A 26,915-nucleotide genomic window follows, 5' to 3' on the forward strand; every position below is an offset into this window, starting at 1 on the left:
GGACTCCAAAAAAAGAGTAGGGATGGAGGGGTGCAAGGGTTAAAAAGCTAACTATCAGATGCTATGTTCACTACTTGGGTGATGAGATCATTAGAAGCCCAAACCTTGGTAGCATGCAATATACCTGTGTAACAAGCCAGCACACGTACACCCTGAATCTAAAGTAAAAATAAATAAATAAAAAAAATAACCCCCAGAGAGCTAGATAGCTAACCATCTCCGCTATGTGAGAACACAGTGAAAAGATGCCATCTGCAAACCAGAAAACAGGCCCCCACTAGACACTGAGTATGCAGGTTCCTTGATCCTGGACTTCTGGCCTCCAGAACTGTGACAAATCAATTTCTGTTGATATATATAACCTTGCTTTCTTTCTTTTTCTTTTTACTTTTCTTTTTCTTTTCCTTTTCCTTTTCTTTTCTTTCCTTTTTTTTTTTTTTTTTTTTTTTTAGACAGAGCCTCTCTCTGTCATCCAGGCTGGAGTGCAGTGGCACAAACTCAGCTCACTGTAACCTCTGCCTCTTGAGTTCCAGCAATTCTCTTGCTTCAGCCTCCCCAGTAAGTGGTACTACAGGTGCCTGCCACCACACCCAGTTAATTTTTTTGTATTTTTAGTACAGACAGGGTTTCACCATGTTTGCCAGACTGGTCTCAAACTCCTGGCCTCAAGTGATCCATCCGTCTTGGCCTCCCAAAGTGCTGGGATTACAAGCATGAGCCACCGTGCGCAGTCATCTCTCTTTCTTTACTAATGTAACACTGATTTTGCTCATTTGTTTTGATCAATGTGCCCTAAATCAAACATAAAGTTGGGGGTGGTCGTAGTTGACATGATTTTAGCCAATGAGATATAAACAGAAGTCTACTTCAGAGTTGCCAGAAAAACTATTGTTTTACTATTAAAAGGGGGCAGAGTCAGGCTGGGTGTGGTGGCTCATTCCTGTAATTCCAGCACTTTGGGAGGTTGAGGCAGGCAGATCACTTGAGGTCAGGAGTTCAAGACCAGCCTGGCCAACATGGTGAAACCTATCTCGACTAAAATTACAAAAATTAGCCGAGTGTGATGCTGTGTTCCTGTAGTCCCGTCACTTGGGAGGCTGAGGCAGGAGAATCATTTGAACTCGGGAAGTGGAGGTTGCAGTGAGCTGAGATCGCACCACTGCACTCTAGCCTGGGCAACAGCTCTGTCTCAAAAAAAAAAAAAGCTGGAGATGGGGAGGACGGGGAGGGAGGCAGAGTCAAGTAGGCACACGCTTTGCCCTTTTCTCCGTCTTCTTCCTGTCCGTATCTAGAACATGATGCTTGGCTTTGCAGAAACCATCTTGGTACCATAAAATTGAAAGCCACATGCTAAGAATGGTATCCCAGGAAGCAAGCAGTATGCTTCCCTGATGATCTCAGGAAACTGCAGTGCCAACCCTGAAATGCTTATTCTTAGACTTTTTATTTCATAAGGTCAGGAAACTCCCTATTTGGTTAATTCGCTCTAGGTCATGACTCTATTACATACAACCAGATACAAACCTAACTCTTACATATTCTCTATCTCAATTTTCCCCTGAATGTGCCTCGCCCTGCTCTTGACTTCACTGGCTGCCCTCTTACCACACTTTGTCTACAACCCATTGAGAATATGTTGTTCATCCTCTCACACCCTATGAAACAAATGCCACGGAGAAGGGGTCATCAATCTTCTTTTTTTTTATTTTGTCAATTTTAGACTTTTATTCTGCCTCTCCTGTGTAAAATCACTTTCTTCTTCAAGGTTCACACCATTGTTTTCATCCTCCAACACTCAGCAGCATTGTCATTACCCGACCTCTCAGGATATGCTCCTCAATCTTACTCTCTATCCATAATTTCATAATCATTCTAGATAGTTTCAATATTGATATTCAATCTTTTTTTCTTTTTTCTCCTTCCTTCTCTTTCCTTCCTTCCTTCCTTCCTTCCTTCCTTCCTTCCTTCTTTCCTTCCTTTCTTTCGTGTGTGTGTGGTTTTTTGTTTTTGTTTTTATTTTTGTTTGAGATGAAGTTTTTTGCTCTGTTGCCCGGGCTGGAGTGCAGTGGCACCATTTCGGCTCACTGCAAACTCTGCCTCCTGGGTTCGAGCGATTCTCCTGCCTCAGCCTCCTGAGTTGCTGGGATTACAGGCACCTACCACCACACTCGGCTAATTTTTTGTATTTTTAGTAGAGACGGGGTTTCACCAACATGGTTGGCCAGGCTGGTCTCAAACTCTTGACCTCAGGTGATCCACCTGCCTCAGCCTCCCAAAGTGCTAGGATTACAGGTGTGAGCCACCACACCCGGCTTCTCCCTCCCTCCCTCCTTCCTTCCTTCCTTCCTTCCTTCCTTCCTTCCTTCCTTCCTTCCTTCCTTCCTTCGTTCCTTCCTTGTTTGAGACAGGGTCTGTCTCTGTCGCTCTGGCTGGAGTGCAGTGGCGTGATCTGGCTCACTACAGCCTTGACCTCCCGCAAGCTCAATCAGTCTTCCTGCCTCAGCCCCATGAGTAGCTGGAACTACAGGCACAAGCCACCACACCCAACTAATTTTTTAATTTTTTGTGGAGACGGGGTTTTGCCAGGTTGCCCAGGCTGGTCTTGAACTCTGGACTCTAGCAACCCTCCTGCCCAGGCCTCCCAAAGTGTTGGGATTACAGGTGTGAGCCATCACGCCCGGCCTGATATTCAGTCTTGATCTTGAAGTTTCTTGACTTCCTTCAATCATTCCAACAGCCCGTTCTCAAAGCCACATTCTGGGCTGTGCCATCTCCTTGAGCTCCAATCTGTGATGTTTTTAAAATAAAGATATATCTTAGAAATTCAGTATAAAGTTAATTTTTAAAAGATTTTTTAAAATCAGCAAATATTTATTTAAAATGTTTGCAGTTATGATAAGTGTGGACAAATATTACCACTTTATTTATTTATTTTGAGATGGAGTTATGATCTGTCACCCAGGCTGGAGTACAATAGCGCGATCTCGGTTCACTGCAACCTCCGCCTCCTGGGTTCAAAGGATTCTCCTGCCTCAGTCTCCTGAGTAGCCGGGATTACAGGTGTGTGCCACCATGCCTGCTAATTTTTGTATTATTAGTAGAGATGGGTTTTTGCCATGTTGGCCACGCTGGTCTCAAACTCCTGGCCTCAAGTGATCTGCCTGCCTTGGCCTCCTGAAGTGCTGAGGTTACAGGCGTGAGCCACTGCGCCCAGGCTTACCACTTTATTTTGCATTTACTATGTGTGTTTTTCTTTTATTGTTTTTCTCCCTATTTCACTTTTTGTTAGAGTAGTTAAATCTATTAATTTGATTTTTATTTTAACTGTTTAGGGGTTATAGATTCTATTTCTGTTTTAGTAGTAACCAATAAGGTTTTTCTTCACAGTTTTATTGAGGTATAATTATATGTTGTATGATTTACTCATTGTAAGTGGATTATTCTTCGATGATTTTTACTACGTTTATACAGTTGCACAACCATCACTACAATTCACTTTTAGAACTCTTCCATTGTCCTCTGAAGTTTCTTTGTGTTCATGTTCAGTCTGCCCTCTGCTCAATCTTAAGCACACACTGATTTTCTTTCCGTCTCTACAGTTTTGCTTTTTCTAGAAATTTCACATAAGTTCAGTCATACGACGTATACTCATTTGTATCTAGCTTCTCTCATTTAGCATAATAATTTTTTTTTTTTTTTTGAGACAGAGTTTCGCTCTTGTTGCCCAGGCTGGAGTGCAATGGTGCAATCTCAGCTTACTGCAACCTCTGCCTTCCCGGTTCAAGCAATTCTCCTGCCTCTGCCTTTAAAGTAGCTGGGATTACAGGCACATGCCACCGCGTCCGGCTAATTTTTTGCATTTTTAGTAGAGACGGGGTTTCACCATTTTGATCAGGCTGGTCTCGAGCTCCTGACCCCAGTTGGCCCACTTGCCTCGGCCTCCCAAAGTGCTGAGATTACAGGCATGAGCCACACGTCTGGCCTTAGCATAGTCATTTGAGGTTCATCCATGTCATTGGCTATATCAGTCATTCACTCCTGTTTATTGCTGAATAGGATTCAGTATGGATATACCATTCTTGTTTATTCATCAACTGATGGATATTTGGATTTTTTCCCAATTCTTGGCTATTATGAATAATGTTGCTATGAATGTCGCTATAGTTTGGATATTTGTCCCCCCCAAACCTCATACTGAAATTTTATCCTCAGTGTTAGAGATGGGGCCTAATGTACAGTGTTTTGGTCACAGGGAAGGATCCCTCATGAATGTCTTGGTGTCATCCTTGTGGTAATGAGCGAGTTCTCATTATATTAGTTCCAGCAAGAACCGGTTGTTAAAATGAACCTGGCACCGCACCCCACTCCCTCCTCACCCTGCCCTCTCTCTTCCTTCTCTCTCTATGTGATCTCTACAGTGCCAGCTCCCCTTCACCTTCTGCCATGAGTGGAAGTGGCCTGAGGCTTTTGCTGGATGCCCAGTCTTCTAGCCAGCAGAACTGTGAACCAAATAAACTCTTCTTCTTTACCCAGCCTCAGGTTCCTTTATAACAACACTAAATGGTGGCTTGGTGTTTGATAGGCCTGAGGAATTGAAAGATGAGAACCTATAGCAACTGGCTGAGGAGGCAGGGCAGAGATGCAAGAGAGATGCTTCTGCTTGGAGAAGTAACTACATTCCCCTCTGACAGAAGCCAAAGGTGCATGACTATCAGGGATGAGGTGTGGAGCCCTTGGGAGAATTATCAGCCGAGGGTCACTTAAAAAGTGCTCTGGTGGCCGGGCACGGTGGCTCACACCTGTAATTCCAGCACTTTGGGAGGCCAAGGTGGGCAGATCACTTGAGGTCAGGAGTTCGCAACCAACATGGTGAAACCTTGTCTCTACTAAAAATACAAAAATTAGCCGAGCATGGTGGTGCACAGCTACTCGGGAGGCTGAGGCAGGAGGATAGATTGAACTCGGGAGGCGGAGGTTGCAGTGAGCCGAGATCGCACCACTGCACTCCAGCCTGGGTGACAGAACAAGACTCCGCCAAATAAAACAAAACAAACAAACAAACAAAAGAAAAAGTGTTCTGGCCTGGGAGGGCTTCTGTCAAAGGTAAAGGAGGTTCTCCCCCAGCCCCAAGAGATGGTCTGTGTGAGTGGACTGAGAATTTACAGAAGCAGCAATGGCCACTGAGGAAAACGATTTCATCATAGCACAGGCAGTTGAGTAAACATAAACCTAAGAACCTAAAAACATACCTGCGAGAGAATCTGCTTTAAATACTTGCAAGCCTAGAGAGCATAGTGTCATCCTAGAGTGCTATCAGTCACATAAGAACTCTCCGCACCCCCTCTCCTTTCATCTCTCCTTATACCTCAACTCTCAAGGGGCCAGAAGCTATGAGTATCAAGCTGAGGGAGAAGAAACAAATAGAGAAAAGAAACTCATCACATCTCCTCTTCCAGGTGTAGGGGAGGCTGGCCTGAAGTTGATTCTAACGGTAAGAGTGAAGATTTCATTCTAAATCAACTTTAGATTATAATTCTTACCAAAAAACTGGAGATGCTAATTTCCATATTCGGACTGTGTTTTGCAACTTAAAGTGAGCATAAAACTGTCTATTTTCTAAGGGATACCTAAAAAGTCCTGGGGGCCTCTTGGAGCTCTCAAGGGGGCAGCAAAACTACTGTCCTCATTTAATAAATGTTAAAGGGATAGTAGTAAACCACATAAAGCTAGTTCATCAATTACAACCCTTGGATTGAGCATGTTAAATAATATGGTTACAATTTCCGTATCTGTTGTTATTTCTAGAGATTTAAAAATGGAGGGTGTTACTGCTCATGAGATGTGTTTTTAAAAAAACGAAGGAGATGCTGGAGGATTTAAATAACCATTTTACCTCTGAAATCTTATTTTACTCTGATTTCTGAAAATGCCTTCCTAATTTTCCAGGATTCTTACCCTTTCCCCATTTTTACTTCTTATCTGCCAGCCTAATAAATCTGTTTTTCCTCAACTTGGACTCAACTTCTTTCTTTTCTATCCAAGATGCTCTAGTGCATTTCGACTTACTATCCCATTTCCAGAATTCACTGTATCTCATCCTTGCATTAATTCTGCAATCTGCCTTTTCTAGTCTACATGCGGGCTGCTGTACAACACTAAAAGAAAAAAAAATTATTTAATCCCACACCTGGCAAATTCCTAGTCTCCAAACTCAGCTGTACTCCTAGTAATTATTTGCAGACATTTATATATATTATTGGATCTGTTCCCTCCTCCATTCACTTTCATAGCTATTGTAATTTTTTCCCACTCATTTCAAGCTCTGTGCCCTGAATGAATTTGTACTTCATAGAAAGCACTGAAGTGGCTGGGCACAGTGGCTCATGCCTATAATCCCAGCACGTTGAGAGTCTGACACAGGCAGATCGCTTGAGACCAGAAGTTCAAGACCAGCCTGAGCAACATGAAAAAACCCTGTCTCTACAAAAAAAAATCCAAAAACCTAGCCTGGCATAGTAGTGTGTGCCTGTAGTCCAAGCTATTTGGGAGGCTTAGGTGGGAGAATCTTGAGCCTGGGAGGCTGAGGCTGTAGTGACTCATGATTGCGCCACTGCACTCCCACCTGGGCAACAGAGCAAGACCCTGTCAAAAAAAAAAGAAAGAAAGAGAGAAAGAGAGGAAGGAAGGAAGGAAGGGAGGGAGGGAGGGAGGGAGGCAAGCAGTTTTTGTCACCAAGTTCTCTCCTTCTCAGTTCTATCTACAAATGTATTAATATCTCCATCTCCTTCCCTATTCCCTCTTGCCTCGGGTAGAGATTATTTCCGCCTGGATGAATCTATTCTGTTCACTTGTGTTCTGAGTCAGTCTGCAGGCATTACTAGTGGTTCTTATTAAAATGCAGATTTTGATTCAGTAGGTCTAGGGTGGGGCCTGAGATTGTGCATTTCCAACACATGATGCTGATGCTAGTGGTTCATAGACCACATTTAGAGTAGAAAGGCTGTTATTTGACATTCCCTTATCTCCTTTTGCTCTACCAATTATCCTTTCTCCTTGCTTTATTTTCAAATTCTCTAATGGCTTTTCAGGATATAAAATGTTTGAATTTGTCTTATCTTAAAAAGTCTTTCTCCAAAATAGGAACACTTTTACACTGTTGATGGGAGTGTAAATTACTTCAACCATTGTGGAAGACAGTGTGGCGATTCCTCAAGGATCTAGAACCAGAAATACCATTTGACCCAGCCCTCCCATTACTGGGTATATACCCAAAGGATTATGAATCATTCTACTATAAAGACACATGCACATGTGTGTTTATTGCAGCACTATTTATAATAGCAAAGACTTTGAACCAACCCAAATGCCCATCAATGATAGACTGGATAAAGAAAATGTGGCACATATACACCACAGAACACTATGCAGCCATAAAAAAAGAATGAGTTAATGTCCTTTGCAGGGACATGGATGAAGCTGGAAAGCATCATTCTCAGCAAACTAATACAGGAACAGAAAACCAAACACCACATGCTCTTACTCGTAAGTGGGAGTTGAACAATGAGAACACACGGACACAGGGAAGGGAATGTCACACACTGGGGCCTGTCAGGGGGTGCGGGGCGAGGGGAGGGAGAGCATTAGGACAAATACCTAATGCATGAGGGGCTTAAAACCTAGGTGACGGGATGATGGGTGCAGCAAACCACCATGACACATGTATACCTATGTAACAAACCTCCACATTCTGCACATACATCTCACAACTTAAAGTATAATTTAAAAAAAAAAAAAAAAAAAAGCCTTTCTCCAAAACATTTTCTAAAGTCATCACCCAGTCTCACACCTTACCATTTGGATTCAGTTCCCACCTCCATTCACTTTCATAGCTGCATTTTCAATTTATCCATTGCTGCATTACAAATTACCCTAAAGCTTAGCTGAAAATAAGTTTCTGTAGATCAAGAATCTGGTGTCAGCTGGGTGCGGGCTCACACCTGTAATCCCAGCACTCTGGGAGGCCAAGGCAGGGGGATCACTTGAGGTCAAAAGGTTGAGACTATTATGGCCAACACAGCGAACCATGTTTCTACCAAAAATACAAAAATCAGCCGGATGAGATGGTGCATGCCTGTAATCCCAGCTACTCCGAAGCCTGAGGTGTGAAAATCATTTGAACCCAGGGGATGGAGGAGGTGGCAGTGAGCCAAGATTGCGCCACTGTACTCCAGCCTGGGCGACGGAATGAGACTGTCTCAAAAAAATAAATAAAATAGAAAATAAATAAATAAAACATGTCTAAAAAGATGGAAGCTGAAAAAAAAAAAAAGATTCTGGGTGTGCCTTAGCTAGGTACTCCACCTTGGAGTCTCTTACAAGACTGCAATCAGGATGTCAGCTGGGGGTATAGTCATTTCAAATTTGTCTGAGGGAGGAACCATTTCTGAACTCATTCATCTGGTTGTTGGCAGAACTCAATTCCTTGCAGGTTGTTGAACTGAGGGCCTTAGTTCCTTACTGGCTATTAACTGGAATTTTCCATCACTTCTTTGCCATGTGGGTCTCTCTAGGGCAGCTCACAATGTGGCAGCTGGCTTCCATCTGAGTGAGCAGAGACTGTATGAAAGGGCAAGCAAGATGGAATCTAGTCTTCTGTAACCCTCGGAAGTGACATCTTATCTATTCGTCTATTCTTTTTTTTTTTTTTTTTTTTTGAGATGGAGTCGCGCTCTGTCACCCAGGCTGGAGTGCAGTGACTCGATCTCGGCTCACTGCACCCTTTGCCTCCCGGGTTCACGCCATTCTCCTGCCTCAGTCTCCTGAGTAGCTGAGACTACAGGTGCCCGCCACCATACACAGCTAATTTTTGTATTTTTAGTAGAGACGGGGTTTCACTGTGTTAGTCAGGATGGTCTTGATCTCCTGATCTCGTGATCCGCCCGCCTCAGCCTCCCAAAGTGCTGGGATTACAGGCGTAAGCCACCGCGCCCGGCCTGTAGTCCATTCTTTAGAAGCAAGTCACTAAGTCCAGCCCACACTCAACGGGAGGATATTGCACAAAGGCATGAAAACCAGGTGGCAGGGATCACTGGGAGCCATCCTAAAGGCTGTCTACCATGCCTTCAAGGCCAGGCCTCTCGAAAAAAATCTATGCTTGCTCTCTCCATTCTGTCAACTTTCTTCACTTTTCTTTTTTCTTTAACCCAGAGATTCAACTTTCCCTAAATAAACACTCCCCACTTTTCAAACCTTCAGATTTGGTTTTCCCCTTTCAACAATTACTAAAGATGTTCTTATTGACAAATCCAAAAATCACTTGTCACTACTCACCTTATTCGACCCTTTACTTACCTTTCATAACAGCACTCTCTCCTGATTTTATTACTATTCCTAAGATCAAATCCTTTTCCATACTCTTTCCTAGCTCCTCTTAATCTACCCATATTTTAAAAGTAGATGGTTTTTAAGTTCCTATAGTTCTTATTCTTCTTGATCTTTATACAGTATTCTCATCTTCACCTACAGCTTCCATTATCACAAATACATTAGAATGCCAAATAATTTTCACTTTGAGACGTTTGTGGGACAGCCAAAAGTTAGAAACATATTTCTGACTTCTGGCTATCCCACAAACGTCTCAAAAGTGAACTCCTCCTTTCTCTCTAATATATTTGTCTTCTTGCTTTTTGTTTCCTGGTTAACAGCAACGACCTACCCAACTGCCTGTGTGGGAAATCAAGATTCATCCCAGAATCTTGACTTTCTGTCACCATCCACATCCAGTGAGGCCCTAGGTCTGGTCACTTTCATTCCTTTTGTATTCTAGTCATTCTTCTGCCTGTTCTATCATTTTTTTACTCCCTCAGTAATGTCTCCTCCACGTTATAAATCCCAGGAGGATAGGGAATGTACCTTGTTAACTTCCATAGCCCTGGCACTGACCCAGGTGATAGGGTTCTTTCTAAATATTTCTTGTCTGGCTGCTCAAAACTAAAATTTAGTGCTATGCTAGTGCTTAGATGTCCTTAATAATTTCTAATTATTTATCCAAACTCCTTAGTAGCCTGTAAAAGATATTCCATTTATTTGAATATGTAGATGTGCTTGTCCATATAACAGATAGGCCCAGAAGCCTAAATTTTGTAAGGTCTTCAATCTGCTTTTACATTTTCTCTGTTACTTCCTTCATTGTCCAGTTGACCACTGCCACTTTTTTTTTTTTTTTTTTTTTTTTTTTTGAGACGGAGTCTTACTCTGTCACTCAAGCTAGAGTGCAGTGATGCAATCTCGGCTCACTGCAACCTCCACCTCCCGGGTCCAAGCGATTCTCCTGCCTCAGCCTCCTGAGTAGCTGGGATTGCAGATGTGCACCGCCACACCTGGCTAATTTTTGTATTTTTAGTAGAGATGGGGTTTCACCATGTTAGGCTGGTCTTGAATTCTTGACTCAAGTAGTCCATCCACTTCAGCCTCCCAAAGTGCTGGGATTACAGGCATAAGCCACTATGCCTGGCCATCCACTGCCACTTCTTATGCTACCATCGTGCTTGCTACCACCTGCCTTGTCCTCCTTTCAAATCTGTTACTTCCATGTTACTTCTACAGGCAGGGAAAACAGGGACTGACTGGAAATCCAAAGGGCTGTCTTTTCGGCCAAGTTCATGAGCATTAGTGGAGAAATATTACTTCTCATTTATCACAGTGATCCCCCTTATTTCCTACTTCTTGGTCATATTATAGAGAAGAGAAGTTGTTGGACCAATGTCTTTTAGACAAGTGAAGTATAATCACATACAGCAATAAAAAAATTATTTATGTCAGCTATGGCTATAGTTTCTATGTGGGAGAACTAGACTATATATAAATCAATAACCCAATACTTAAATCTGAATAAGTTATGAATGACTCTCTCATTCATTCCATTTCTCAGTTTATCCTCAGTCCTTTCTTATCTTACTTTCCTATCACTGCAATCTCAAGAATAAAATGGTGGGTGCAGGTCAATGTATATAACCGTTAAAGAGAAGACTAGACAAAGTGTAATGCAGCTGGGTGTGGTGGTACATGCCTATAGTCCCAGCTACTAGGGAGGCTGAAGTGTGAGGATCACTTGAGCCTGGGGGGTCGAGGCTGCAGTGAGCTATGATTGTATCTCAAAAAAATAAATAAAAAAGATTAAGTATAATGCCTTTACTTTCCTATATAATAATAGTTAGTGGCAAGATCATGTGAAATCAGTTGGCTGGGTATGTACTTGTCCCTCCTACCCCTGATATTAAGTTTACTAAAGTAGGAATATATTTAAGTAGATATATCACTTATACTTTTTAAAAGGTCTATCGAAGCTACTTGACCCCTTCCTGAAATGAAAGCAAAAACTAAATCCAACGGACAACCCTATCTGCAAGTGAGCTGATGAGCTCTGCTAACGTAGGGCAAATAGTTTTTGGAAACATCTTAAGTGACAATATTCTCAGGAGCTGTCCATTGGCCTAGGTAGATGTGAAGATACAGACACAGGAGAAAAGCAAATAACCAATTAGAATTGGCTGTGAGAGCCTAGTGTGGAAGAATGCAACACAAGTAGTTTCCATCGGAACTGAGGCTTGTTTATTCTGCTTATCTGAAGGCAGAACCAATAATCCCAATGATCCCAGAATGATGATAACTGTTTTTCTACATTTAAAAAGAGCCAATTAAGGCTGGCGCAGTGGCTCGCGCCTGTAATCCCAGCACTTTGGGAGGCCAAGGCAGGCGGATCATGTGAGGTCAGGAGTTCGAGACCAGCCTGACCAACATGGAGAAACCCTGTCTCTACTAAAAATAGAAAATTAGCCGGGGGTGGTGGTGCATGCCTGTAATCCTAGCTACTCAGGAGGCTGAGGCAGGAGAATCATTTGAACCTGGGAGGTGGAGGTTGCTGTGAGCCGAGATTGCACCATTGCACTCCAGCCTGGGCAATGAGAAAACGCCGTCTCAAAAAAAAAAAAAAAAAAAAAGAAGCCAATTAGCAGAACCTTTGCAAATGGGCCAATTCCTGCTCTTAGTATCAGGATACAAATAAAGCTTTGCTGATTTAATGCGGTTTGTCATGTACCTCGAATTGTTTCATATTAGCAGAGACAGATTTACATCCATTCTTATGCTTTCTGGCTCAGTGCCTTTTGCAACCACCTGAATGCACTTAAGAGACAGAAGGGTGATGTTCATATTTTGAGAACAAAACCAAGTGACGTGACCTTAGCTTCTGTCAAATGCCATGTCTGCAACCTTTAAAATTAGTGGAGGAACATCTATGAGGCTTTATGGACCAAAACTGGGCCTGCTACATAGCACATCTTTGTTGGATTTCATAGAGACCTCTATTCGGCTCTCCCTTGATTTACTTCTTTTAGCTCAAGCTGATCTAAATCTTAATTATCTTTAAGGACTCTGCCTTTTCTATTTATCTCCACTAGTTTTTACTGTGTCATTGTGCAACTTGGCTTCTGTCCTTGGCCAATCTCTGATTCTGCTTCTGCTTTATTTTACTAGGTCTCATTGACCTGCTTGTACCCTCCTCTGAATCTGGTTTCAACATTTGTCCTGCTTTTGTTTTGGCTCTTCCCTAACTGTCTGCAGAAACTTTGATTCATCATGTAGCACAAGATAAGGGGAGCCACGTTAGAACACCGTCAGCTGGTTTATCAGCCCCTCTGACCTCCCATCTTCTAAAAATGATTTTATTTGTAGGCTTGTTAGTTGAAGCTGGCTGACAACCTTGTATTATGGCCTTCAAGTAAGAATCTTGCTATGGGATTGGATAGAAAGTAATGTTTCTTCACTCAGTTCCCATCCTTCACATTTTTTACCATGAACGCTGAATACCCATGGAAGATAGTGTTTAATTTACTAAACGAATGCAAGCTGAAGCAGCCTTTTTGAAATAATTTGAAGTTGTTATTTCACAAAAACAAATGTGGAATGATAGACCCATTAATTAAAAGACAGAAATTCAGGAGAAAAAGTCTCAATATTTTTTCTTCAAGTAATTAATGACACCATATGTGAAGCTAAGTCATTTCTATAATTTGCAGATTTGGTCTCAGCTAAGAGCTAAAACTGTTCATAGCAGCACTAAGGAGACCTGTACCCTTACAGGGAAATTATAAAATTTCATATATTTTAACTCTTTCATTACTGCCAACATTCAGCACAGTTTTTTTTTCCTGTGTTAATTTCAATGTGTTTGTTGTGGCATTATTAAAGCAGTCACAACAGAGCCTAGCACATAGTACATGCTTTTGTAATTTTTTTTTTTGAGGCGGAGTCTCACTCTGTTACCCAGGCTGGAGTACAATGGGGTAATCTCAGCTCACTGCAAACTCCGCTTCCCAGATTCAAGTGATTCTCATACCTCAGCCTCCTGAGTAGCTGGGATTACAGGCATCTGCCAGCATGCCTGACTAATTTTTGTATGTTTAGTAGAGATGAGGTTTCACCATGTTGGCCAGGCTGGTCTTGAACACCTGACCTCAAGTGATCTGCCACCTCAGCCTCCCAAAGAGCTGGGATTATAGGTGTGAATCACTGCACCCAGCCTGCAATTTTTTTGGGGACTAGGTCTCGCTTTGTTGCCCAGGCTGGAGTGCAATGGCACTGTCATGACTCACTGCATCCTCAACCTCCCAGGCTCAGTTGATCCTCCTACCTCAGCCTCCTGAGTAGCTGGAACTACAGGTGCACACCACCACATTTGGCTAATTTTTTAAATTTTTTGTAGAGACGGGATCTCACTATGTTGCCCAGGCTGGTCTCAAACTCCTGGGCTCAAGTTATCCTCCTAACTTGGCCTCCCTCAGTGCTGGGATTGCAGACATGAACCACAGCACCCGGCTGATCTTTGCTATTATATGTTAAAATTATAAAAATGGATTAGCATCAAGATGGTGCTGAATGGTATTTGGCCAGGAATGTCTGAATTAGTCTTGGGCCTGTCACTCCTTTCTGTGACAGTGTTGAGGAAGCTATTGCACAATGGGGCAAATCAAGACAAAGTCATATTTCATTGTTAGTTGTATCTTTGGCTCCAAACCCTAATGCAAAACTCCAGAGAGCTGGTCCAGAAGAAGTGTAGAATTCCACTTCCTTAGGTTGGAGGCTACAAACGCCAACACCCAAAGCAAGTCAAATGGCACATCTAGTCTCTCCTTCCTGCCTCATCACCTCATTCACCCTCAAGTTTTGAAATTTGCCTTTCCAGTGGTATGAAAAGAACATCTGCCAGATCTAGAGAACAAGGGACAAATATGAGCCAAAAGTTGTTCATTGAGCATAAAGGTATCTATCCCAGACCTTCCTGTGTCAGGGCAAGACACTAGGTTTGTGAGGGGAAAAAAAAAAGAGAGAGAGAGAGAACAGAGAAAAGGGAAGTGGTTTAGACTTCTACCAAGTCCTAAGTGTTCCTTCCATATCCACATGGGTACAGAATTGAAAAGAAGGGAAAGAGTCAAATTCAGTTTTGAAAATATAGCACTAGCTCTTATTGCCATACCAGTCTTCTTAGGGCATTTGATAAATGGCCATGCACCAAGCTGCTAGCTGCAGATCATGCAATGATCATTAACCAAACCAAATCAAACCATAGAAAACTGCTCCTTGCAGATTGAGTCAAAGGACAAAGGAATAGAACAAAGAGTACTACCTTTGCCCATGGGCAACAACTGTCTTCCAAGATTGTGAAGCTGATTGACAATAATGTATGTAATGTACATGGCACATAGTAGGCTCTCAAATTGGTTATTTTTCTTTGTTTTGCTATTATTATGAAAGAAAAATCTGTATGCTAGACACAGAAATGTATAAAATTGAATGAAAAGTGAAATTTATATAGTGCTTGATATAATAATTTTATCTCCCAGAACTGTAGCAAAAAGTGATTGACTACTTAGAACTTAAAATTTTAAGAGTGATTTTAAACTGTTTTCTCTGAAATTGGTGGCTACGGGCGGTCAAATACAGTACTTGGGTATAGATTTAAGAAACTTAAAATGAATACAGAGTTTGACAGCTATGTTCCATGTAGAATTAAGTCATATTTAGAATTTGACTGGGATGTTAGCCAAAGAAATTTGCTAGAGTTTCATGAGATAAAATTATAGCATGAATCATCATCTCTCTAGCCTCTTCAAGTAAAGATTTTTTCCAAAGGATATTTTAAAGACAAACACAGTTCATAATTTGATGTATATGTGTTTCTGCAATTTGAGTCTTTGATTTCAAGCGGTATGGTAGAGAGAACATACCTTATCTAAAGCACATTTTTGGGTTTATCAGATGAGAACTAAGTGAAGGCATGCAAATACATATATATATTTTTTCTATTTAAAAGGAGACAGGCCAGACATGGTGGCTCATGCCTGTAATTGCAGCACTTTAGGAGGCCAAGGCTGGAGGATTGCTTGAAGCCAAGGGTTCAAGACCAGCTGTGGCAACCTAGCCAGACTCCCCTCTCTATATTTAAAAAAAAAAAAAAAATCAGTTGGGCATGGTGGCACATGCCTGTAGTCCGAGCTATTTGGGAGGCTGAGGCAAAAGCATCACTTGAGCCCAGGAGTTCGAGGCTGCAGTGAGCTATGATTGCACTCCAGCCTGGGTAACAAAGCAAGACTCTGACTCAAAATGAATGAATGAATGAATAAATAAATAAATAAAATGAAATATAAGGAGGCAAAGGTAATGGCTTGACATTTTTCCAGGCTAAGCTATCATTTAGACAATATAGAACATAAAAATACAAATAGTTTGACCAAAACTCAAATACAGGTAGTTTGGCCAAACTATCTGCATTTTTATGTTCTATATAAACATGGTTATGAAAGAAAATATAGATAGATATCTTTATGAGCAAAGATTTTTAAAATGAATTATCATGTTTTTGACAGTATAAGACAAGTACAGAATGTTGGGAAAACTTATTCTGAGATCATCATCTAATACTGCAGGCATAAGACATTTAAGTCCAACTTTAGAAGTCCTGATGTTTGTGTTGAAGATGAAAATACAGGTTTTAAAAGATTAGTCCAGTAAGATTGTATCAGGGTTACTAGATATTTTTTCATTTATTCTGGAATTTTTGGTTGGCTAAACTTTCACAGTAAGTCAATTTAATCTTTTTTTTTTTTTTTTTTTTTTTTTTTTTTTTTTTTGAGACAGAGCCTTGCTCTGTCGCCCAGGCTGGAGTGCAGTGGCGCGATCTCGGCTCACTGCAAGCTCCCCCTCCCAGGTTTACGCCATTCTCCTGCCTCAGCCTCCCGAGTAGCTGGGACTACAGGCGCCCGCCACCACGCCCGGCTAATTTTTTGTATTTTTAGTAGAAACGGGGTTTCACCGTGTTAGCCAGGATGGTCTCGATCTCCTGACCTTGTGATCCGCCCGTCTCGGCCTCCCAAAGTGTTGGGATTACAGGCGTGAGCCACCGCGCCCTGCCAATTTAATCTTTAATCTTTAAAGTTATCATCACCTCTGAGTAACAGCATCTGGCATTTGTACTGAAGTTAATTGTGATTCCCTTAATTTAAAAAAAAAAAAAATTAGAAAAAGAGACTAGTAAGATAAATCTAATTCATACAGTTTAAATAAGGTGAGTTATTTAGACTGATTCTGCATAAACTTAAGCGTCATCTGATTTTGCAGCCATAAAACATGTAGATGACTTAACGTCTCTGTGACTTTGTTTCCTCATTTGTAAAATGGACATACCTCATTCAATTCTTGTAAAGATTAAAGTAGAAAACACATTTAAAGTGCTTTGAGCGGGGAGCCAGGCTGAGGGTGGGGGTGGGTGGCGGGAGGGCGGAGGGCGGGGAGGCGGGGAGGCGGGGCGGAGGAGGAGGAGGAGAGACCAGGGCAGCGGAGGGGGCGAGGAGCGCCGGGTACCGGGCCGGGAGAGCCGCGGGCTCTGGGGGAAGAGACGGATGATGAACAAGCTTTTCATCGGGAACCCGAGCCCCGCCGTCACCGCCGACGACCTCCTGCAGCTCTTTGGGGACAGGAAGCTGCCCCTGGTGGGACAGGTCCTGCTCAAGTCCGGCTACGCCTTCGTAGACTACCGGGACCAGACCTGGGCCATCCGCGCCATCGAGACTCTCTCGGCTCAAGTGTAATTGCATGGGAAAATCATGGAAGTTGATTATTCAGTCTCTAAAAAGCTAAGGAGCAGGAACATTCAGATTCGAAATATCCCTCCTCTCCTGAAGTGGGAGGTGTTGGATGGACTTTTGGCTCAATATGGGACGGTGGAGAATGTGGAACAAGTCAACACAGACACAGAAACCGCCGTTGTCAACGTCACATTTGCAACAAGAGAAGAAGCAAAAATAGCCATGGAGAAGCTAAGCAGGCATCAGTTTGAGAACTACTCCTTCAAGATTTCCTACATCCCGGATGAAGAGGTGAGCTCCCCTTCGCCGCCTCAGCGAGCCAAGCCTGGGGACCTCTCTTCCTGGGAGCAAGGCCACCCCCCTGGGGGCTCTTCTCAGGCCAGACAGATCGATTTCCCGCTGCGGATCCTGGTCCCCACAAAGTTTGTTGGTGCCGTCATCGGAAAGGAGGGCTTGACCATAAAGAACATCACTAAGCAGACCCAGTCCCAGGTAGACATCTATAGAAAAGAGAGCTCTGGAGCTGCAGAGAAGCCTGTCACCATCCATGCCACCCCAAAGGAGACTTCGGAAGCATGCCGTGTGATTCTTGAAATCATGCAGAAAGAGGCAGATGAGGCCAAACTAGCTGGAGAAAATCTCGGCCCACAATGGCTTGGTTGGAAGACTGTTTGGAAAAGAAGGCTGAAATGGGAAGAAAAAGGAACATGAAACAGGGACCAAGATAACAATCTCATCTTAGCAGGATTTGAGCATATACAACCCGGAACCGTCACTGTGAAGGGCACATTTGAGGCCTGTGCCAGTGCTGAGATAGAGATTGTGAAGAAGTTGCGTGAGGCCTTCGAAAATGATATGCTTGCTGTTAATACCCACTCCGGATACTTCTCCACCTGTACCCTCCTCATCAGTTTGGCCCGTTCCCGCATCATCACTCTTATCCAGAGCAGGAGATTGTGAATCTCTTCATCCCAACCCAAAGTGTGGGCACCATCATCGGGAAGAAAGGGGCACACATCAAACAGCTGGCGAGATTCGCTGGAGCCTCCATCAAGTTCGCCCCTGTGGAAGGCCCAGACGTCAGCGAAAGGATCGTCATCATCACCGGGCCACCGGAAGCCCAGTTCAGGGGGAGGGATGGATCTTTGGGAAAGTGAAAGAAGAAAACTTTTTTAACCCCAAGGAAGAAGTGAAGCTGGAAGCCCATGTCAGAGTGCCCTCTTCCACAGCTGGCCGGGTGATTGGCAAAGGTGGCAAGACTGTGAGTGAACTGCAGAACTTAACCAGTGCAGAAGTCATCTTGCCTCCTGACCAAACACCGGATGAAAAGGAGGAAGTGATCATCAGAATTATCGGGCACTTCTGTGCCAGACTGCACAGCGCAAGATCAGGGGAACTGTACAACAGGTGAAGCAGCAGGAGCAGAAATACCCTCAGGGAGTCGCCTCACAGCGCAGCGAGGCTCCCACAGGCACCAGCAAAACAACGGATGAATGGAGCCCTTCCAACACCTGACAGAATGGGACCAAACACAGCCAGCCAGATCAAGAGCAAACCAAAGACCATCTGAGGAATGAGAAGTCTACGGAGGCGGCCAGGGACTCTGCAGAGGCCCTGACAATCCCAGGGGCCGAGGAGGGCTGGGGAAGGTCAGTCAGGTTTGCCAGAACCACCGGGCCGCCTCCCGCTCCGCAGGGCTTCTGCAGGCTTCACCATCCACTTCACCATCCACTCGGATCTCTCCTTAACTCCCACGACGCTATCCCTTTTAGTTGAACTAACAAAGGTGAACGTGTTCAAAGCCAAGCAAAATGCACACCCTTTTTTGTGGCAAATAGTCTCTGTACATGTGTATACATATTAGAAGGGGAAGATGTTAAGACATGTGTCCTCCGGGTTACACAGGGTGCCTGCAGTGGTCATATATTTTAGAAATAATATATCAAATAACTCAACTAACTCCAATTTTTAGTCATTTATTACTTTTTTAATTTAATTTTATTTTTTTTGAGACGGAGACTCGCTCTGTCGCCCGGGCTGGAGTGCAGTGGCCAGATCTCAGCTCACTGCAAACTCTGCCTCTCGGGTTTACGCTGCCTCAGCCTCCGGAGTAGCTGGGACTACAGGCGCCCGCCTAGTTTTTCGTATTTTTTTTTAGTAGAGACGGGGTTTCACCGTGTTAGCCAGGATGGTCTCCGTCTCCTGATCTCGTGATCCGCCCGTCTCGGCCTCCCAAAGTGCTAGGATTACAGGCTTGAGCCACCGCGCCGGGCCCATTTATTACTTTTTTTTTCTTTTTAAAGACAAAGCAGGCTTTTCTAGACTTTAAAGAATAAAGTCTTTGTAGGGTCTCACGGTGTAGAGAGCTTCGAGGCCACCCACACAAAATTCACCCAGAGGGAAATCTCGTCGAAAGGACACTCACAGCAGTTCTGGATCAACTGTGTACATCAACAGAAGGGATACCGCCGTCTCCTTGAAGGGGAATCTCTGTCACTCCTCCTGAGTGTCTAGCTCATACACCCATTTCTCACAGGGTTTTTTTGTTTTTTGTTTGTTTGTTTGTTTGTTTGTTTTTTAAACGGAGTCTCGCTCTGTCTCCCAGGCTGGAGTGCAGTGGCGCGATCTCGGCTCACTACAAGCTCCGCCTCCTGGGTTCGCGCCATTCTCCTGCCTCAGCCTCCCTAGTAGCAGGGACTACAGGCGCCTGCCACCATGCCCGGCTGTGTGTGTGTGTGTGTGTGTGTGTGTGTGTGTGTGTGTGTGTGTGTTTAGTAGAGACAGGGTTTCACCGTGTTAGCCAGGATGCTCTTGATCTCCGGACCTCGTGATCCCCCCGCCTCGGCCTCCCAAAGTGCTGGGATTACAGGCGTGCTTCACAGGTTTTAAACTGGTTTTTTGTATACTGCTATATAATTCTCTGTCTCTCTCTGTTTATCCCTCCCCTCTCCTTCTTCTCCATCTCCATTCTTTTGAACTCCCTTATCCCTCAATCTCAATCCCATATCTATGCACCCCCCTCACCCCCCCCACCCACCCCCAACACACCCCCTGCCAGGCAAAGCAGTGCTCTGAGTATCATATCACACAAAAGGAACAAAACCAAAACGCACAAACGAGCCTCAACTTACACTTGGTTACTCAAAAGAACAAGAGTCAATGGTACTTGTCCTAGCGTTTTGGAAGAGGAAAACAGGAACCCATCAAACCAACCAATCAACCAAACAAAGAAAAAATTCCACAATGAAAGAATGTATTTTGTCTTTTGCATTTTGGTGTATAAACCATCAATATTCAGCAAAATGATTTCTTTCTTTAAAAAAAACGTGGAGGAAAGTAGAAATTTATACAAGGTTGTTGGCCCAGGGCATTAAATTTACAGATTTTTTTTTTATTATTATACTTTAAGTTCTAGGGTACATGTGCACAACGTGCAGGTTTGTTATATATGTATACATGCGCCATGTTGGTGTGCTGCACCCATTAACTCGTCATTTACAGTAGGTATATCTCCTAATGCTATCCCTCCCCACTCCCTCCACCTCACAACAGGCCCCGGTGTGTGATGTTCCCCTTCCTGTGACCAAGTGTTCTCATTGTTCAATTCCCACCTGTGAGTGAGAACATGCAGTGTTTGGTTTTCTGTCCTTGCGATAGTTTGCTGAGAATGATGGTTTCCAGCTTCATCCATGTCCCTACAAAGGACATGAATTCATCCTTTTTTATGGTTGCATAGTATTCCATGGTGTGTATGTGCCACACTTTCTTGTGTATGTGCCACATTTCTCCATCAATGATGGACATTTGGGTTTGTTCCAAGTCATTGCTATTGTGAATAGTGCTGCAATAAACTGGATCCCTTCCTTACACCTTATACAAAAATAAATTCAAGATTGATCAAAGACTTAAATGTTAGACCTAAAACCATAAAAACCCTAGAAGAAAACCTAGGCAATACCATTCAGGACATAGGCATGGGCAAGGACTTCATGTCTAAAACAACAAAAGCAATGGCAACAAAAGCCGAAATTGACAAATGGGATCTAATTAAACTAAAGTGCTTCTGCACAGCAAAAGAAACTACCATCAGAGTGAACAGGCAACCTACAGAATGGGAGAAAATTTTTGCCCTCTACTTATCTGACAAAGGGCTAATATACAGAATCTACAAAGAACTCAAACAAATTTACAAGCAGAAAACAAACAACTCCATCAAAAAGTGGGCAAAGGATATGCACAGACACTTCTCAAAAGAAGACATTTATGCAGCCAACAGACACATGAAAAAATGCTCATCATCACTCGCCATCAGAGAAATGCAAATCAAAACCACAATGAGATACCATCTCACACCAGTTAGAATGGTGATCATTAAAAAGTCAGGAAACAACAGGTGCTGGAGAGGATGTGGAGAAATAGGAACATTTTTACACTGTTGGTGGGACTGTAAACTAGTTCAACCATTGTGGAAGACAGTGTGGTGATTCCTCAAGGATCTAGAACTAGAAATACCATTTGATCCAGCCATACCATTACTGGGTATATATCCAAAGGATTATAAATCATGCTGCTATAAAGACACATGCACACATATGTTTATTGTAGCATTAAATTTACAGATTTTTTTTTAACAAGAAAAACACACAGAAAAAAAAGCTACCTCAGTTGTTTTTTACCTCAGCACCTTACTCTTGTGTTTCCCTTAGAGATTTTGCAAAACTGATAGTTGGAGCACTTTTAAAATTGTTTTAGTAAAAATGAGTTGAAAAAAAAAAAGATATCAACTGCCAGCCTGGAGAAGGTGACAGTCCAAATGTGCAACAGCTGTTCTGAATTGTCTTCCGCTAGCCAAGAACCTACATGGCATTCTTTTGGACAAACCTTGACAATGTTTATTTAAAAAAAAAAAAAAAAGATGACAAAGAAAAACAGAGAGAGAGAATATTGGAGATGTCCTGAATTTTAATAGGATATGCGCCATTAGGGCTTTTTGTGCTAAAAGATGAACGTGTCCTGGTTTATGTGAACAAGCCATTATACCACCAGACTGCAATGCCAGTTTCCTCTACTGCAAACAGTGTTCTGTCACAAAAAGAAAAAGAAAAAGAAAAAGAAATATATCCAGCTAACAAGAAAAAAAATAAAGTGCTGAGAATGGTTCTTGGCACACTGTAAGCATTCAATGTAGGATATGTGTTGTAAGTAGCAATAATAGGGAAATAATGGCTTATATGGAAAATAATGGCTTAATATGTAGTTATCTGAAAGTAAACAAAGGGCATATTGTTTTATAATTTAGCCACCCAAAATTTGAAGGAACGATGTTATATTTCCTAATCAACAAAATAAAATTTCTGAAAAATACCCAATGCATGATTAACATTTAGTGAATATTCAGTAATGTATAATTAATGCCCATTAAGCATAGAAAACAAAAATAATAAACTTAAGATGTTATACATAATTCAGAAAGTACTGCTTATCATTGTATCTCACTGATTTATTACTTTAAGCAATGGGTCAAATAACGTTTCCCTGAAAAACAAATACTAAAATATTACAGTGTTAGGCTAAAAGAGGTATTGATCATCCTCTCCAACACCAGGATTTCCATATACTTTTATATTTGGTAAGACAAATAATTTCCAAAAAACTATAGCAGTATAATGGGCATAATTATTTTTCCAGACTTGCATAAGTTATTAATCATTCTGAAAAAAAACTTTTAAGAGACAGAGTCTCACTCTGTCATTCAAGCTGGAGTGCAGTGGTGTGATCATAGCTCATTGCAATCTCAAACTCCTATGCTTAAGAGATCCTCCTGCCTTAGCCTCCAGAGTAGCTGGAACTACAGGCACTCACCACCACATCTGGCTAATGTTTTTATCTTTTGTAGAGATGGGGTCTCAATATATTGCCCAGGCTGATCTTGAACACTTGTCCTCAAGAAATCCTTCTACCTTGGCCTCCCAAAGTGCTGGAATTATGGGCATGAGTCACTGTACCTGGTGATTTATTATTAACTCTGCAGGATAACTTCATAAATTTTAGTCTTAAAACATGGTCTTTTTTCCATCCTGCATACATTGTTTTCTCTCATTAATTCCAACTGTATTAATATGCATTCAGCCCCATTTCTTATCCTCTCTTTAGAGTTTAAAACGGATTTTTTCATGTCCAGAGAGAGAAGAATAAGAGTGGCAGCTTGCTAGGTGCAGTGGTTTATGCCTGTAATCCCAGGACTTTGAGAGACCAAGGCGGGAGGATTGCCTTAGCCCAGGAGATTGAGACCAGCCTGAGCAACATAGCAAGACCCCCATGTCTAGAAAAAATGAAAACATTAGCTAGGTGTGGTGGCATGCACGTGTAGTCCCAGCTACCTGGGAGGCTGAGGTGGGAGAATCACTTGAGCCTGAGAGGTTGAGGCTGCAGTGAGCTATGATTGTGTCACTACACTCCAGCCTGGGTGACAAAGCAAGAGCCTGTCTTTAAAAAAAAAAAAAAAAGCAGCAAAAGGGGTAGAAAAATGGGATTTCCAAAACTCTGGGGATCAATAAGAAAAAAAAAATGAGATGGGAAAATGATGGCATAAAACAGAGTAGAAAGAAAAGCACTGAGTACAACCCAGTACTGATCCTAATCTGCTCTCCTGTCTGACTACAAACCTTGGAATTGTCTGCTGGGGTGACAGTTATCTGACAATGTAAATGGATTAGATATACAAAATAATTCATTTGCATGGCTTCACGTAGTAGTGTTGGCTGGCTGCTGGGAGCTCAGCTAGAACTTTCAGGTGCCTACATGTTTCTTGCCTTTTATAGCAAGATGGCTGGGATCCCAAAGAGAGCGTCTCGAGTGCTGGAATTTCCACAACAAGCATTTCAAAAAGCTCAGGTAGAAATCATAAAACTTTTTATGATCTAGCCTCGGAAATCACAGAACATCATTTCCAATGCATTCTATTGGTCAAGCACATCACTAAAGTCAGCCCAGGTTCATGGAGCAGTTGGACCCCATCTCTCAACTGGAAGAGTGACAAAGAGTTTGCAGCTATCCTTAATCAAGTGCAAATATGGAAAAAAAAAACTCTCTAGAAATGAACATCATTATAATCAAAATTAGGCACTCAGTGCATGAGTTTCACGGAATTTTTGACAAAGTTGAAGGCTGAGCTCCCAGAATATAACATCCCAAAGATTAAAAATTTTTTTTTTTTTTTTTTTGGCTGGGTGCAGTAGCTCATGCCTGTAGTCTCAGCACATTGGCAGGCAGATCACTTAAAGTCAGGAGTTCGAGACCAGCCTGGCCAACATGGTAAAATTCCTGTCTCTACTAAAAATACAAAACATTAGCCAGGCATGGTGGTGGGTGCCTGTAGTCCTAGCTACTGGGGAGGCTGAGGCAGGAGAATTGCTTGAACCCAGGAGGCAGAGGTTGCAGTGAGTGGAGATCATATTACTGCACTCCAGCTTGGGCAGCAGAGCCAGACTCTGTCTCAAAAAAGAAAAAAAATTTTTAAAAATGATAGAAACCAGAAAAGAATGAAATAATTTTTTCAATGAACTAATAATAATAATAATAGTAATAATTGTCAATATAACATTTTATGACCAGTGAAAATATTCTTCAAGAATGTTTTACACAAACAAAAATTAACATAGTCTATCACCAGCAGACCCAAATTAAAGGAAGTACTAAAGGATATTCTGTAGGCAAAAAAGAAAATGACCCTAGATAGAAAGTTCCCAGGTGCAAGAAGGAATGAAGAGCACAAAAGTGGTAAATGTATGGGTAGATCTAAATATAAACGTGGACTATATAAAACAATGATACAAATTTCTTTCCTCATTTATTGGACTTACAAGAAACAATATGCAGAAATGGAAATCCATGATAACACTAGCGTATAAACAAGGCAGGTTTGGGAGGCCGAGTGGGCAGATCACCTGAGGTCAGTTCAAGACCAGCCTGAGCAACATGGAGGAACCCCGTCTCTACTAAAAATACAAAATTAGCCGGGAATGGTGACTGCATGCCTGTAATCCCAGCCACTAGGGAAGCTGAGGCAGGAGAATCACTTGAACCCAGGAGGCAGAAGTTGCGGTGAGCTGAGATTGTGCCACTGCACTCCAGCCTGGGCGACAGAGCAAGACATGGAGTCTCAAACAAAAAAACCCCCAAAAACCAAAACCAACCAAACAAACAAATAAAATAGAAGGTAAATAAAGTACTAATTACCATTAGAATATAATATGTCATTTTTCAAGTCCAGATAGAAGCCCTTATACTTACTGTAAATTGATTTTCAACAAAAGTGCTGAGGTGATTCAATAAGGGAAATGATAGTTGTTTTTTTTTTTTTTTTGTTTGTTTGTTTGTTTGTTTGAGACAGAGTCTAGCTCTGTTTCCCAGGCTGGAGTGGTGCAGTGGCGTGATCTCGGCTCACTGCAACCTCTGGGTTCCAGCAATTCTGAACCCCTCCACTGAACCCCTCCTGGGTTCAAGCAATTCTCCTGCCTCAGCCTCCTGAATAGCTGGGATTAGAGGCACCTGCCATCACGCCGGGGTAATTTTTGTATTATTAGTAGAGTCGGAGTTTTCACCATGTTTGCCAAGCTGGTCTCGAACTGCAGGCCTCAGGTGATCCGCCCACCTCTGCCTCCCAAAGTGCTGGGATTACAGGAGTGAGCCACCGCGCCCCGCAGAATAGGATAGTTTTTAATCAACAAATGATGCTGGAACAATTGGATACCCACATGCAAGACAATGAATTTAGACCTTTGCCTCATACCATACACAAAAATAAATTCAAAATGGTCGGGCACAGTAGCTCATGCCTGTAATCCCAGTCCTTTGAAAGGCCAAGGTGGGAGGATCACCTGAGGTCAGGAGTTCGTGACCAGCCTGGCCAAATGGTGAAACCCCATCTCTACTGAAAACACAAAAAAATTAGCTGGGCTTGGTGGCACCCACCTGTAGTCCCAGCTACTTGGGAGACTGAGGTGGGAGAATGGCTTGAGCCTACGAGGCAGAGGTTGCAGTGAGCCGAGATTGCTCCACTGCACTCCTGGGTAACAGAGTGAGACCCTGTCTCAAAATAAATAAATAAATAAACTCAAAATGGATCATAAACATAAATGTAAGAGCTAGAACTATGAAAATTCTGCAAGAAAATATAGAAGTAAAAAAAAAGAAAACATAGAAGTAAATTTTCATGGGCTTGAGTTAAGGCAAAACATCAAAAGCACAAATAATAAGATAAAAATATTAATAGACTGAACTTCAAAATTAAAAACTTTCGTCCTTCAAAGGACACAGTAAGGAAGTGAAAAGCCACAAATCTGGAGAAATATTTGTAAATCATATAACTAAGAAGGGACTCATAACCAGAATATATAAAGAACTCTTACACCTCAGTGATAAGAAGACAAATAGGCCGGGCGTGGTGGCTCACGCCTGTAATCCCAGCACTTTGGGAGGACAAGGCCGGCAGATCACAAGGTCAGGAGATCGAGAACTTCCTGGCCAACATCGTAAAACCCCGTCTCTACTAATAATACAAAAATTAGCTGGGCGTGGTGGCGCGTGCCTGTAATCCCAGCTACTCGGAAGGCTGAGGCAGGAAAATCACTTGAATCAGGGAGTCGGACATTGCAGTGAGCAGGACGTTGCAGTGAGCCGAGATCGTGCCATTGCACGATTGCAGTCTGGTAACAGAGCAAGACTCCAGCAAAAAAAAAAAAAAAAAAAAAAAAAAAAAAAAAAAAAAAAAAA

The 26,915-nt window shown here is 42.4% G+C and overlaps 1 protein-coding gene and 1 pseudogene across 1 annotated transcript in view; both read left to right on the forward strand.

Moving 5' to 3' along the window:
• LOC112617272 (periphilin-1-like) overlaps positions 1–26,915 on the forward strand; it is a 219,697-nt gene that overhangs the window by 31,175 nt on the left and 161,607 nt on the right. The gene's annotated exons all lie outside the window — the stretch shown is intronic.
• On the forward strand, positions 16,956–19,106 carry LOC112617271 (annotated as a pseudogene).

This window comes from Theropithecus gelada, unplaced genomic scaffold (assembly GCF_003255815.1).
Source record: "Theropithecus gelada isolate Dixy unplaced genomic scaffold, Tgel_1.0 HiC_scaffold_15987, whole genome shotgun sequence".
Classification (NCBI taxonomy): Eukaryota; Metazoa; Chordata; class Mammalia; order Primates; family Cercopithecidae; genus Theropithecus; species Theropithecus gelada.